Source organism: Sus scrofa, chromosome 7 (assembly GCF_000003025.6).
Source record: "Sus scrofa isolate TJ Tabasco breed Duroc chromosome 7, Sscrofa11.1, whole genome shotgun sequence".
Lineage (NCBI taxonomy): Eukaryota > Metazoa > Chordata > Mammalia > Artiodactyla > Suidae > Sus > Sus scrofa.
The window spans coordinates 101,050,946-101,065,535 of NC_010449.5; the positions used below are offsets into that span (position 1 = coordinate 101,050,946).

Below are 14,590 nucleotides of genomic sequence, written 5' to 3' on the forward strand. Positions count from 1 at the left end.
TTACTCTCTTCTGGTTCTTTCTAATTAAGTCTTACTTCAAGCCCAGGGACACCTTAATCCCTAGGTAGTCAGTGGCCCGTGGGGTTTGTTATTATAAATGACCTACCTGAAGGACCTCATTCTCAACACACAAAGAGGGCCCACAGCCATGACCTGCCAGTTGGCTGTAAAAGAATAAAAAAGCACATAAGTAGTACAAGGAGAATAAAATATACTGAGAAAGAAAGAAAATAAAAATCAGGGGTAGTCCTTTCATTCAGGTATGACCACCACACATTCTACTGTGTCATTCTCCATGACCTTTTGGTAGCATGTTTGGTGACTTTCTTAAACCGCAGGTATAAATCCACACAGTAGTAATGCCATGCAGTAATAAACGGGTCATTCCGTCGCAGCAGAATAAGCACAGAGAGATGTTTGGTGAGGGGGAAAGGAGGGGAGAGAAACAATGGGGCCATGCAAGGTGCTGGGCAGGCAGCTGTGCCTCTGTGTTTCTAGGTGCTCGGCCAAGGAACAATGGCGGGGAGGGGGCGGGGTGGGCTTGCACAGCTGTCTGAAGTGTCCTTGCCCTCTCTTGCCTTGGAAGGGAGGTGGCAACTGTTCTGCAAATGGGGTGGGAGCTGGTGCTTCCTTCTCATTCCCTGCAGCTGCCCATCTACCCTGGTCAATGATGCTTGTCCATCACTGCTGAGATCCAAGTCCAGCCATGTGCGATGGGAACATCTGTTCCCATGGCTACAGGGCCCTGCAGTCCTTAAGCCAGGGTGACAGAAGAAGCCAAACATGGGGTCACCGTTAGTGTGTGTGCTATGGGGGTAGAGAATGGTGCAGAGTGGAAGGGAGAGGGTCTGGTGCGTGCGTGCGTGCGTGTGTGCGTGTGTGTGTGTTGGGGAGTGGGGCTGTATGGAGGGCACTGCCTGTTACTGTCTCTAGGCAGCTGGCACAACTAGCTCATTGGATGTTGGGGCTCTTGGGTCCCTAAGACAGTGTCTGGCAGAAGGATGTAAGCAGTGGAGTCTTGGAAGCTCAGTAGGCTGTGGGTAGAAAGTAGATCATAGAATGTGCTTATCTTCTGATCTCTGTGCCACTCAGCCTCAGCAGTGTCATAGAGGATGAATGTCTCCCGTTAGTGTATTATGCGGGCTTTATGGACACAGTTCCTTATAGCCTCAGAGACCAGGTGTTCACAGCAGGACTGCTTCCATCTCTTTCATTAGTTCTGCCACCAGAGCTGCACAGACAGCACAGGGGTTAAGAACCTGTGCTCTGGAGTTAAACTCAAGTGGGTTCAATACAAGCTCCTATGTGTGCTGGCTGTGTGACCTTGAGCAGGAGATGAAATCTCTCTTGGCCTGTTTCCACCCTGAGGAAGAGGATAACAGTGCCTTTCTTTGGAGGTGTGGGAAGGATGAGATGAATGAATCACCCAGCCGGGTCTATAGCTGTCAGTAGGGTAAGTGTTGATTGCTTCCTTTCTCTCTTGGTTTTGTTCACATCTGTAGACTCTGAGACTGTGCTCTTCAAGGTACTCAGGACATCTGCCATTCAGGGAAGGATCAAGGTCAGTGTCTTTAAGCTCCCTGTTTGATCCTGTGATGGCCATCTGGTCACCACCACGCACTGTTCACCCCGGTGGCAGCCTATTTCCCAGGCCTTAAGGGTATGAGCGTACTAACGGGTCATGTGGATGGCCATGACCTATTTCCCTTCCTGCCTCTTGACTTTACCTGCTTACCTGGGACCTCAGCCCTGCAAAGTACCTTCATCCCTGACACATCTGGAAGTGCCTGGGGGCAGGGGTCTTAAACCATCGCATCAGAGCTGATCTGCAGCCTCAGAGTTCTGCAGCTGTTGCTCTGGTTCCCTTGAATCCTTGAGCTCTTTTGCCTGTCAGGTCCCCCCACTGTTTGCCAGTTGACACCACTACCCTTCCCAAGATCTGTCTCCAGGCCTGTCCATCCTTTCTCTGAAGCTCTTGAGCCACCAAGACTCTTCCCAAGTCTGTGCTGAAGCTTGCTTTGGTGAGGTGAGGGCAGAGAAATTTCTTTGCATATACTTCTAGGGTCTCACTCAGCTGGGACGTAGTGTCCTAAAGCTATTCTGCATCTGCTCTGATCTCAGATATTCTCTGAAGCTGTCTCTTTTCACTTTTATTTCCAGGATTCTCCCCACCCTCCAGACTTGAGACCTGGGCCCCTTGAGGGCTGGCTGGCTGAGTGAGGTCTGAGAGCCTGCCTAGCGTCATCCCTCCTTCCCGACCTCGGGCTTCTATGGCTTGTAAGCTCTCCTGGAAAGATCCTCAGACCTTACAAAGAGGCTCTGGCAGGCCTGCCCTGCTGGGCGGCCTGCCAAGCCCAGATGCCCAGGCTGAGGCAGGGAGGCCTTATGGCTACATGATCATTCATAATTTGCTTGGAGACTATCATGGGTCATCTGATCTTCCCTTTTCCAAATGAAATAATCCTGTTTTCTACAACTGTCCACTTATGCACTTCGTAATACTCTTCTGATCCTTTCAAATTCAGCTGGTTTTTCTTGGTGGAGGGGCCTAGCTGTGGTCCTGGGGACAGAATCAGAGCAGTGCTGAATAGCACGGGCAGTTGCAGTGTTTCCTGCACACCATGTTCTTTTATTAGGTGATCTTTGGGTGGATATGCCCTGGTCAGGGGCTTCTTTGGAGTCATGGGGTGTTCCCAATGGTCAGCGTAGCCCTCGTGGTCCCTCCTCCCACAGCCCAGCCGGCTTTCCTGTCTAGCCAGCCAGTCCTACTGCAGGCTTGCTCTAGAGGTCACCCTCATTCCTCTCAAGGCCAGTAGTCAAATGTGGTCAAGGCATGGTCCGAGGGCCACCTCTCTAGGGTCACCCTGGGGTTCTCGTTAAAATGCAGAGTCCTGAGCCCTTCCCAGACTCCCTGTCATTTTATCCCTTCAGTGCTTCAGGCACAGGGCATGATGGAAAAGCTTATAAGCTGTTCTAGGGCCTTTTGAAACATTTGCACTATGAGGAAGAAAAGATACTGGCCACAGTATATAAGAAGAAAATTGCAAAATCAAAATAAATGAATGTTTAATTAAATGTTAAGAGAATGTAATTGTGTCAACTCATCAACCACAAGTCAGTTCGCTTTCGTGTAGTTATAAATCATTGATATTTGTAGTCAGAGGAAAATGCCTTTGTTCCTTATGAGGTGGGCTGGTGCCCCCACAGTAACGGTACCTTGGGCCTCCTACAGTCTTATGATGGCTCTGTCTAGACCCTTTGAAACCTGAATCTTGGGACGGGACCAGGCACCTGTGTGTTTGCCAGCTGATTCCCAAGAATGTTGGTCTCCTGGCTTTCTTGAGATTGCCAGTGCTGATTGAGAGCATGCTTATTGAGGACCAAGAGCTGTATACTGGAGGGTGGCAGTTTCCAAACCTAGGTGATCCTGAGATCCTCCAAGGATATTAAAAACAATAACACAGTGACTTGGGCCCACTCCAGGCCTATTCGATAAGCTCATCTGGAGTGGAGTCTGGGAATCTACATTTTAAAAAATTCCTGAAGGTATTGGGGACACAGTACCTAATGATGAGCTAGATTTGGAAACCACTGGAATTCAGGAAAGGGACCGGTGCATCTCAAACTTTATTGTGCAGAAATCAAGTGGGGATCCTGTTAACCCTTGGATTTTGACTCAGCCACTCTTGTGGAACCTCAGATTCTGCATTTCTAACAAGCTCAGTGATGCTGCCCTTGTTTGTTCACAAATCACATCAAGGGTTTGAGCATCAGGGACCTGGACCCTGGGCTGCTATCCTGGTTTAACTACTTATCTGATGGGAAAGCTTCTGGCATTTTAGTAACATCTGAAGGCCTTAGAAAAGAGATTGCAATCAGCTTACCCCGAGGGCCTGGAGTTTTAATCCAGGGCCCAGGGTGCTGAGGTTTGAGCGGTTCAGTTCCCTCTTCTTGGCTATCTCTGGATTAGAGTGATCTCCCCAAAGCCAAGGACACCTTGTGGATTTCCTGGATTTTCCAGATTATATCCAGGGACTGGTTTGCTCAGCTAGCAGAATATGATTTGTGGCTATTATTTTTCTCCTGGCTTTTTATTTCCTGTAGAAACACTTATGATGTGATTAGATACTGTTCTTCAGAGACTGGCCTTCCTGGAAATTCAATGAGCTCTCTACTATCCTTTAACAAATCCCTTTTCTTCTTAAATTAATCAGAGTGGATTCTGTTGTTTGCAATTAAGAACCCTGACCAATATGTGCATGGAGGGGCCCGAGAGCAGAGCCATAGAAAATGTTAGAAATTGCTGCTCCACCCACCACGTGTACTCAGTCCGGCAGTTGCGAATTTCAAGTTCCTCTTTGTCCTCCAAATGCCCCTACAGTTTATGTCCTTATATTATGTTTGTGAATGTGTTTTGTTTTGGTAGTTTAATGCAAGCTCCTTGAGGGCAGGATTGGGTATTCCTTTATATCTTCATCTGTTTATTCAGTCAGTACACATTTATTGACTGTCAACTATGTATCAAGCAGGTACCAGCTGCATTAATGTCAGTTTCCCAGACATCAGAGCCTGAGACAAGTAGCTTTTGTGGAAGTCCTTAATTGGGGTGGGGGGTGGGGTGATCTCAGGGGGCAGGAGTGAGGGACAGGAAAAGTAAAACTAGGAAGGAGGGAGAGCCCCAACGAGGATGCACTCCTGTATTGGCCACAAATAGAGGTGTCTGGGTGATGGACACCAGGGCACATCTGAGAGGTCATATGAAACATATCCCAGAACCACCTCTCCAGATGGGAAAGGAAGGAGCATCTATGCATCCACTTTCATACCTCACGTGTATTAGTTTTCTTGGGCTACCATCACAAATCACCACAAAACCAGAAATTTATTCTCAGTCAGTTCTGAGGCTTGAAGTCTGAAGTCAGTCTATTGGCAAGGGCCATGCTCCATCTGAAGGCTCTAGGGAGGCATTCTTCCTTGTTGATTCCTAGCTTCTAGCGGTTGTAGGCATCCTTAGCTTTCCTTGGTTTGTAGCTGCATGATCCTAATTTCTGCTTCTATTTCACGACCCTCTTTCCTCTCTCTGTGTCGTGTCTCCAAATTCTTCACACCAGTCATTGAATATAGGAACCATTCTAATTAAGTATATCTCTATCCTAACTTGATTTCATCTACAGAGACCCTATTTCCAAATAAGATCACATTTACAGGTACTGAGGTGAAAGGAGAAAATTCTGTTTCTCCTTCAACTCTCAATACTTCACTTCTGACACCAAACGTGAGTGTTTTTTTCTCACACCGAGCAATTCTGCGACACCAGCTTGGTGCCCTACAATGTAACTCAGTGCTGATACTGTCTACTGGAAGTAGCCTTGGATCCCACAGGATGAGAGTTCAGTTCCCTAAGACTACTCCCGCTTCAGATGCCAATCATGAATCTGGGTTGTCACCTGTGCTTCTGATTGGCCAGCTATAAATGGAGGTTCCCACAACTCCCTCCTTGGGCTCAGTAATTTCCTAGAAAGACTCACAGAACTCAGGAAAGCGGATTACTAACCAGATTACCAGTTTATGCTGAAAGGATACTACTCAGGAACAGCCAGATGCTTTGAAAAGATGCACAGGGCAAAGCAGGTGGAAGGAGGTGCAGGGCTGCCATGCTCTCTCCAACACACCACCCTCCTGGAACCTCCAAGAGTTCCCTAATCTGGAAGCCAGGACATTGGAGATTTTTATGGAGGTCTCATTACTTAGGCATGATTGACTAAATCATTGGCTATTAGTGATTAACTTAACCTTTAGCTCTTCTCCCCTCCCTGGAAGTCTGGGGGTGAGTGGGTGGGGCTGAAGTTTCCAGTCCGGTAAATCATGCAGTTGGTTCCCTTGACAACCAGCCCCTATCCAGAGGCTATCCAGGAGCCCCCAGGCACCAGTCATCTCATAAGCATATAAAATGACACTGAGGATTTTGAAGATCTCAAGGGTTGTAGGAGCTCATGCCAGGAAACTAGGACATACTGTGTATTTATTATATCACAGAGGGTTAAGCCTTCAACATATCTTTTTTTATGGGGGGATGCAGTTCAACCCACAACATGCTAACTCCCCTACATGCTAACTCCACTGTAGTTCCAGGTGGCATATATATGGGTGCCAAGGCTTGGCATGAGCAGAAGAGCCATAGGGTAGAAGATGAGACGTCTTAGACATGAGCTGTTAGGCTGTACCTGTATGAGCCTATCAGCTGCCACATCAAGCTGTTGGCTGCATTTAGGGGCTAGAAAAAGAAGAGAGGCTAAGGGATTTAAAAGTGCTGCATATAAGTGTCCTTACTGAAAATGGTAATGCTGACATTCAGCGCTTACTGTGCTAAATACATCAGAGTAGTTTTATCATTTAAATTTCACAACAGCCCCACGAAGTAGGTGCTATTATCCCCATCTTACTGCTGAAGAATATGAGGTTCAAGAGGCGTGTCTTTCTCAGAGTTAAACCTCCCTTGCTCTGGAATGTAAGTGTCACAGGAACAGAGACTTTGCTCAGTGTTGTAGCCTCAGCATCTAGAAGAAGATCTAGTATACAGTTGATGCTCCATAAATATTTGCTTACTGTTTGAATGGTGGAGCTGGGGTTTGAATCCAGGTAGTCGGATGCCCAGACCCATGCATTTGACCTAAGAGAATCAAAGATGATCAAAATAGAATGATGTTTTCCTTGATAAAGTACAACCCGGGGGATAAGCTTACATAAATAATTCTAAATATTCAGTCCTTGGTTGGCCCTTGCTCAGATGACAGGCATGCAGTAGGTGCTGCATACACCCTTGATGGGTGGTGTTAAGTTCATATGCCGTAGGATTTGCATTTTCTGCCTGATCTGGCCCATCCTCACTTTGGTCTCTTCTGCAGAGGCCAGACTTTGCCTGCCAGATGCATTTCATGACACTAATAAACATTCACACCTACCTGGAGCATTTAGACAGAAAGTGGAGCCTAAAAGCTCCATGCAGCAATGCGCTTCCCCTCCTGCAGGCGGGGAGACATTAACCGGGACGCAAATGCCAAAGAAAGTGGCTGCATCATTATTGGAACTGATGCATACTCACTCCAACCAATCTATTTTTATTTGAAGCACTTACGTTGCATGAAACTGAGCATAATAACTGCAGTCAATAGAGATGTATTTGTTTTTATTTAAACTCATAAATGCGCTAACGCCAATAAAGATTTTTTTTCCCTTCTGAAAAGTAAGACGTATGGAGGAGATGGAAATTTACACATCCATCAAGCCACGAAGGCCCATTTTCTCAGAAACCAGTTTTTGAATTGCCAGTGATTTATGGTGGCAGACTGAAGACTGAGTTGGTGAGGCTGAGAGGAGGAGACAGAGAAAACCCATCGATGGAGTTAATTTTTTTCACTCCATTTAAAGAGCAGAGGGCTTAAGACTAGAGAGTGGAGGGCAGAGATGGGATATCTGAATGAGAATTGGATTCTAGTAGAAAGAAGGCAGTTAGATTCTCACTGTCCTCATTTTTGTTCAAATATGCTTTGGGAACTTGGGAATCAGATGAATAGTGAGAACAGCCTGGCTTAGAAGACCTGAATTTGCTGCTATTGAGCCACATCATTGTGACATGAGTCTTGCACTTCCTCATCTGTTAATAGGAATCGACATCAACCTTGCTTGGCAGTTAGGAGTGCAGACTCTCTGCAGCCAGACGTTTGGACTCAAATGCTGGTTCCGACTCTCCTACTTACAATTGTGCAGCCTGGGCAAGTTTCTTTACCTCTCTAGGCTTTGGTTTCCTCCTTGATCTGTGAGGGCATGCTATTACTACATACCTGTGATTTATAGCGAAAATATATATGTTCAATCTGTGTCCCATTTCTGGCACAGAGCTCCAAACCCTTGGAATCTCCTGTGTGATGAGAGAGCTATCAAGGTATCTTTTGTTACTTTAATGGGGTGACTTTGGGAATGCCCCTAGGTTATCTAAGGATGGGGGCTGTTGCCTGGGACCCAGCCATGTAATTGGAGGGTTGGAATTTTCAATCCTACTTCTTGACCTCTGGGAAGAGAGAGGGGCTGGAGATTGAGCTAATCACCAGCGGCCAATGATTTAATCAACTACGCCTATGTCATGAAATCTCCATAAGGATGGAGTTTGGAGAGCTTCTGAATTGGTGGATATGTGGAGGTGCTGGGAGAAGGATGTGCTGGGAGAGGCGTGGAAGCTCTGTGCCCTTTCCCCACACCTTGTCCTGAGCATCTCTTCTATTGGACTCTTCCTGAATTATATTCTTTCTTAATGAGCTGATAACCTAGTCAGTAAAATGTTTCTCTGAGTTCTGTGAGCCACTCTAGACAATTAATCAAATTGAAGGAGGAGGTAATGGGAATTTCCAATCCATAGCCAGTTGGTCAGAAGTGCAGGGGGCAACAGGGCTTGCAACCTGTGTCTGAAATTGGAGGAGGGAGGGAGCAGTTTTAACTAGTGGGATCTGATGCTATCTCCTGATATTGTTAGATTTGCGTTGAATGGTAGGAGTCCCAGCCGGTGTCGGAGAATTATTTGATGTTGGGAAAGAGCCCACATGTTGTAATGGAGGACCAGAATGTTACTACTGAAGGGAGCAAGATTTGACACCCTGATACGTGTCTCTCTGGCATGAGAATTATTTTAGGTTGATTGTTTTTAAGAAATGCAAGACTCAGGAAGTTTTACTTTATACCTTCCCCTTAACTGCCTAAAAGAATTTAGATGGGGAGCCTGCACCAGAAAGAGACCTACAAAAAATAACTTTGTTTTACATAGGGAGACTTCTCAGATTGGCAGGCAAACGTTTGTTCTTCCATCTCCCCATGAATTGTCTTCCTCCCCTTTGAGGTCCCAGGCCCCTACTTGTTATGCTATTCTTCTCAGAAGAGCATATAAGCCTCGATTGCTTAACTCTTATTTGGGCCTCATATTTTTGTGGATCCCTATACCTATGAAGTTAGATTATGGTTTCTCTTGAAAATCTGTCTCAACGTCAATTTAACTATTAGACCAGTCAGAAGAACCAGGAAGGGTAGAGGCAAAACTTTCTTCCCCAACAATACCTTACAGACTTGTTTTGATGTTTTACAGAAGTAATGAGTGTAAAGGACTTGGGACAGGGTCCAGCGCATAAAAAGCATTTGAGTAGCTCTTTTCATTAGGAGAGTTAGGCAGGTTAAAAAAATATTTGGTTCAAAACTCTTCACTTTTCAGAGGCAGGTTCTTTTTTCTTTTTTCTTTTTCTTTTTTGCTTTTTAGGGTCACACTCATGGCATATGGAAGTTCCCAGGCTAGTGCTGGGGGTCGAATAGGAACTATAGCCGGCAGCCTACACCACAGCCACAGCAATGCCAGATCCAAGCACATCTGTGACCTACACCACAGCTCAGGACAATGCCAGATCCTTAACCCATTGAGCGAGGTCAGGGTTCAGACCTGCAACCTCATGGTTCCTGGTTGGATTCATTTCTGCTGTGCCATGATGGGAACTCCCCAATTCTTTTTTTCTAGATTTATTTTTTTTATTAGAGTATAGCTAATTTACAATGTTGTACAATTCTGCTGTATAGCAAAGTGACCCAGTCTTTTTACATATATATATATATATATATATATATATATATGTAAATATTCCTTTTTTTTTTATCTTCCATCAAGTTCTATCCCCAAAGATTGGCTAAAGTCCCCTGGGCTATACAGTAGGCTCTGGGTCTCTTTGCTTATCCATTCTAAATGCTTTTGTTAACCCCAAACTTGAAATCCATCCTATTCCCTCCCCCCACCCTTGGCAACCACAAGTCTGTTCTTTATGTCCATGAGTCTCTTTCTGTTTTGTAGATAGGTTCATTTGTGCCATATTTTTGATTCCATATATAAGTGATATCATATGGTATTTGTCTTTCTCTTTCTGACTTCACTCAGTATGAGACTCTCTAGTTGTATCCATGTTTCTGCAAATGGCATTAGTTTGTTCTTTTTAATGTCTGAGTAGTATTCCATTGTATATACATACCACATCTTCTTAATCCATTCATCTGTTGATGGACATTCAGGTTGTTTCCATGGTCTAAGCATTGTGAATAGTGCTGCTATGAACATAGGGGTGCATGTATCCTTTTGAATTATAGTTTTGTCTGGATTTATTTCCAGGAGTGGGATTGCTGGAGCATATAGCAATTCATTTTTTTTTTTTTAGGGCCACACCTGCAGCATATGGAGGTTCCCAGGCTAGGGGTCTTGTTAGAGCTATAGCTGCCAGCCTATGCCACAGCCATAGCAATGTGGGATCTAAGCCACATCTGTGACCTACATCACAGCTCATGGCAATGCCGGGTCCTTAACCCACTGACTAAGGCCGGGGATTGAAACCCCATCCTCATGAATGCTAGTTGGGTTTGTTAAGCACTGAGCCATGACAGGAACTCCACATATAGTAATTCTGTTTTTCACTTTCTGAGAAACCTGCATACTGCTTTCCACAGTGGTTGTACCAATTTACATTTCAACCAACAGCGTAGAAGTGTACCCTTTTCTCCACACCCTCTCCAGCATTTGTTATTTGTAGACTTATTAATGAGGGCCATTCTGATGGGTGTGAGGTGGTACCTATGAGGATTCTGTGTTCATTTCTTATGGCATTACAACAAACGACCACAACACACACATGGCTTAAAGCAACACACATTTATCTTTTTAGAGGTCTGGATGTAAGTCCAAAATAAGTCTTTCAGAGTTAAAATCAGGATGTCTGCAGGTTACAGGGGAGAACTTGTCCTCACCTCTATCACCTTCTAGAGGCCATCCATATTCTTTGGCTTGTGACTGAACCACAGCGATTTCTGCTTCTGTCATCACATTGTCTTCTCCTGCCTGCCTCTTATAAGAATCTTGTGATTACACCAGCCCCATCTGTAGAGTGCAAAAAAACCTTCCCATCTCAAAGTCCTTTTTATTATGCAACTTAACACATTCACAGATTCTGGGAATTAGGGTGTGGACTTCTTTGGGGGGAAGTGGGGAGAACAATATTCAGCCTTCCACAAGTCCCACAGTCTTGTGGTTAGCTGGTTAGCATCATGGACTGGTTTTAAATAAGAGATTTCTGGACGCAAATGCTCTTTTCATGTCCTGGTGCTGCCTTGGCTCTTGAAAAGACCTGGTGCTGGCTCTGCAGTTACCTGGCCAGAAAGAGGAGGTATCATTAAATGTCTGAGGTTTTCTTTCAGAGAAGTGGCTCCTGTACCAGGTTATCACCTTCTGACTCAGTGAATTCCTAGCCCAGTGAGCCTGCAGGATCAGCTGAAACTGCTCTCTGGAATGGAGCTCCTTGAGGACATATTCCCTAAGTAGCCTGCTAGCTGAGGTCTTGAGGTGGGCAGGGTGGATCCAAGGTTTGGCTAGTGTGGAGCTGGGGCCCTGCCATGCTACACTCAAGGTATGGAAGGTGGGAAGTGGGAAGAAGAGCTCACTTAGTCTTAGGGGTCAAAGAGTGGGTGGAAGGTGAACAGAATCACAAGGAGACTCCAGAAGATAACAGTCTTTTGAGTTCTTAGAGGCATCATTTCCAAACTTTACCAGCTGTGGCTTTTTTTTTTTTTTTTTTTCCGCCAAAGCACATTCACTAGAGTGCCTGCTATTAAAAAAAAAGCAATGGAGAGTTCCCATTCTGGATCAGCAGTAATGAACCAGACTAGTATCTATGAGTATGCAGGTTTGATACCTGGCCTTGCTCAGTGGGTTAAGGATCTGGAGTTGCTACGAGCTGTGGTGTAGGTCGCAGATGTGGCTTGGATCTGGCATTGCTGTGGTTGTGGCTATGGCCAGCAACAGCAACTCCTATTTGACCCCTAGCCTGGAAACTCCCATATGATGCAGGTAAGGCCCTAAAAAAAAGGAAAAGAAAAAGCAACAGAAAATGACAAGTGTTGGTGAGAATATGGAGAAATTAGAGCCCTTGTACGCTGTTTGATGGGAATATAAAATGGTATAGCGGCTGTGAAAACAGTCTGGCAGTTCCTCAGAAAAATTAAACATAGAAGTACCATTTGATCCAGCAATCCCACTTCTGGGTATAATCCCAAAAGAATTGAAAGCAGGAGCACTAATATTTGTACACTGTTCAATTGTACAATGTTCATAGCAGCATTCTTCGCAAGGCTAAATGGTAGAAGTAACCCAAGTGTTCATCAGCGGATTACTGCAGGAAACAATATGATTGATACAAACAATGAAATATTATTCCTTCTTAAAAGGGAGGAAATTCTGACACAAGCTGCAACGTGGATGAACCTTGAAGACTTTATGCAAAGTGAAATAAGCCAGTCACAAAAAGATGAATACTGTATGATTCCACTTATGTGAGGTACCTTGAATCATCAAATTATTAGAGACAGAAAGTAAAGTCTTGGTTGCTAGGGGAAAAGAGAATGCGGCATTATTGTTTAATGGGACAGAGTTTTAATTTTGCAAGATGAAATAGTTCTGGAGATAAAAGGTACTGATGGTTTCACGAATGTGAATGTACTTAATGCTACTAAACCATACATGTAAAAGTGTTAAAATGGTAAAAAAAAAAAAAAAAAAAAGGCAAAAACAACCCAGTAACAAAAAATACAAACCTCACATTTGGAAATAAAGATAGGCAGCTGTTGGTGGAGCTGCTGAGGTCAAAGTAGGACAAGGTGCATGTGCTCTGACTTTCCATCTCTTTTTTACCCTCTGTGGAGGCCCTGACATAACCCCCTGCAACTCTGGAGCTCTTTGGGATGGTCTTCAGGAAACACCCTTTAAAGACTGGTCAAAAATAAAAACAAAAATAAAAAAAAATGGGACCTAATCAAACTTATCAGCTTTTCCACAGCAAAGGAAACCATAAACAAAAACAAAAGACAGCGTGCAGAATGGGAGAAAATAAGTTGGAAACAATGCAACTGACAAGGGCTTTCTTCTCCCAATTGAAAAATGAGCGGAAGACCTAAATAGACATTTCTCCAAAGATATATGGATGGCCAGTAGGCACATGAAAAGATGCTCAACATCACCAATTATTAGAGGAATGCAAATGAGAACTACAGTGAGGTACCATCTCACCCTGGTCAGGATGGCCATCATTAATGATTTTACGAATAACAAATGCTGTAGAGGGTATGGAGAAAAGGGAACCCTCCTACACTGTTGGTGGGAATGTAAATTGGTACAACCACTATGGAAAACAATATGGAAGTTCCTCAGAGAACTAAAAAAAGAACTACCATATGGTCCAGCAATCCTACTCCTGGGGATATATCCAGACAAAACTATAATTCAAAAAGATACACACACCTCTGTGTTCATTGGAGCACAATTCACAAGAGCCAAGACATAGAAACAACCTAAATATCCACTGACAGAGGAATGGATTAAGAAGATGTGGTACATATATACATTAGACTACTGTTCAGCCATAAAAAAAGAACTAAATAATGCCATTTGTAGCAACGTGGATACAACTAGAGATTCTTATACTAAGTGAAGTAAGTTAGAAAGAAAAAGACAAATACTGTATGATATCACTTATATGTGGAATCTAAAATATGGCACACACCTATCTACAAAAGAGAAACAGACTCACAGACTTAGAGAAGAGACTTGTGGTTTTCAAGGGGGAGAGGGGAGGGAGTAGGATGGACTAGATGTTTGGGGTTAGTAGATACAAATTATTCCATTTAAAATGGATAAGCAGTGAGGTTCTGCAGTATAGCACAGGAAACTATATCCAATCACTTGTGGGAGCATGATGGGATTTAAGAAAAATAATGCATATATATGTATGACTGGGTCACTGTTGTATAGCAGAAATTGACAGAACATTGTAAATCAACTATAACAAAAAACAAAAATAATATTAAAAAAGAACATGTATATATATGTATAACTGAATGACTTTTCTGTATAGCAGAAATTGGTACAACATTGTAAATCAACTGTACTTTAATAATAAAAATAAAAAACCCTTGCCAGGCTAACCTAGAAACAGAGCCTGCTACCTGTGGCTCTCATCCAAGGCACCTTGTTTGCACTACAAATTCTCTCACTGTAGGAAAAATTGTCCTGTCCTTGAATGGGCTCTGAGTGGCAGTGATGGTGGAAAACACAGCCCTGGGAGAAAAATGGGCAACGCTGTGCCTCCCAGGAGTCCGTCTTTGGGCTCCTGAAGTGCTATGCAGTGGCTACTTCGAGTCACACTACCTCCAAGGGCAGTGAGACTCTGGGCTTTGCTGAAGGAGAGGAAGCCGAGGGAGTGAGGGGTAGACGTGTGCCGACAGCAGGTAGCTTTTTCCAGTTGCACCTACTACCCCAGAAATGTGGGCACTCCAAGGGCTCTCTTGCAGATTTATCTCAGAAGCAGCTCGGGATTAAGTGGAGAAACAGGCACCACAAACAGAAGGTGCTGAGCGTCCTCAGGTGGTCTGGATCCCAGGTGGCCTACAATTCGTGCTCCGGGTCTGCCTCTTTGGTCCCAGCTCATGGCTCTTCCCATCAGCAGAGAGTTTCAGCCTCGGTGGGACTGTG

At 44.4% G+C, this 14,590-nt stretch overlaps 1 pseudogene; it reads right to left on the bottom strand.

The window, feature by feature from the left end:
• LOC100628164 overlaps window positions 1-14,590 on the bottom strand; it is a 103,668-nt pseudogene that overhangs the window by 40,683 nt on the left and 48,395 nt on the right.